General features: G+C 37.9%; 1 non-coding gene across 1 annotated transcript; it reads left to right on the top strand.

Moving 5' to 3' along the window:
* Nucleotides 1-430: 430 nt before the first annotated feature.
* Nucleotides 431-536, top strand: LOC115071548. Its single transcript, XR_003850645.1, has one exon. It is a non-coding gene; the product is annotated as a U6 spliceosomal RNA (small nuclear RNA).
* Nucleotides 537-946: the final 410 nt, after the last annotated feature.

The raw sequence follows: 946 nt of genomic DNA, 5'->3' as shown, positions 1-946 counted from the left end.
TTTTAAAAGTCCATAACTGTCAGGCATGATGGCACCACTCAGGAGGGAGAGGCAGGCAGATCTCTGTAAGATCGAGGCCAGCCTCATCTACATAGTGAGTTTCTACTTTTCTTCTTAGGGGCTGCATGCTGTACTATTGTGACTTGACCTTTTTGCCACAGGGTGATGTATTTAGGCCTGTATTTGTTACTGGGATGTCCCTGTCTCTCCTCATGGGAATGGGGTGTGTCATTCAGAAATAAATCATCCTTCTCAAGCCAGATATTTTCAGTATATCTTTGCTAATTGACTTGTTGATAGAAAGGTTACCCTTAAACTTAGTATAGTCTGTCCAAAATGTCTTGATTCTGGACTTTTCATTAACTAAAGATGGGTGTAAAATCCAGCCATGTTGGGCGTTTACAAACTGAAGCGTTGGAATCCACTTCAACTGCTTGATTCAGCAGCACATAGACTGAAAATTGGAACAATACAGAGAAGATTATCATGGCCCTGCACAGGAGTGACCAAAGATTCATGAAGTGCTCTGTGCTTTCAACATGGCCCTGATCCATGAATTAGTATCCAAATGAAAAAACATTGACTTGTGGCTGTGAAATATCATTTTAGTTTAAATGAATTCTGTAATCATAGGGACCTGTATTTTCTCTCTTTAGAATTGGAAATAATCCACTTTGCCTAATTCCTCCCTTTTCTGTGACTAATTCACTTCTATAAGATTGAAGTAGCATTGGGCTCTTAAAATCAATGTGCCTTTTTACAAAGAGATATTTAGCTGATATTTTAAATTCCTGTTGTGTTAATACAAGTTTCTGTTACTGATTTCCTGTTTTCAGTGTTTAGAAACCCACAGAACTAGGCTCAATTCAGAAGGGTTTTTGTTTTTTCACATGTTTTGAAGTCCTTTTCTGTAATAACAAACACTGAATCAGTTTACTGTAGCTCT

This window comes from Nannospalax galili, unplaced genomic scaffold (assembly GCF_000622305.1).
Source record: "Nannospalax galili isolate Female #2095 unplaced genomic scaffold, S.galili_v1.0 scaffold538, whole genome shotgun sequence".
NCBI lineage: Eukaryota > Metazoa > Chordata > Mammalia > Rodentia > Spalacidae > Nannospalax > Nannospalax galili.
Note: the sequence above shows the minus strand (reverse complement) of the source record. Positions and strands in the feature narration are given on the sequence as shown.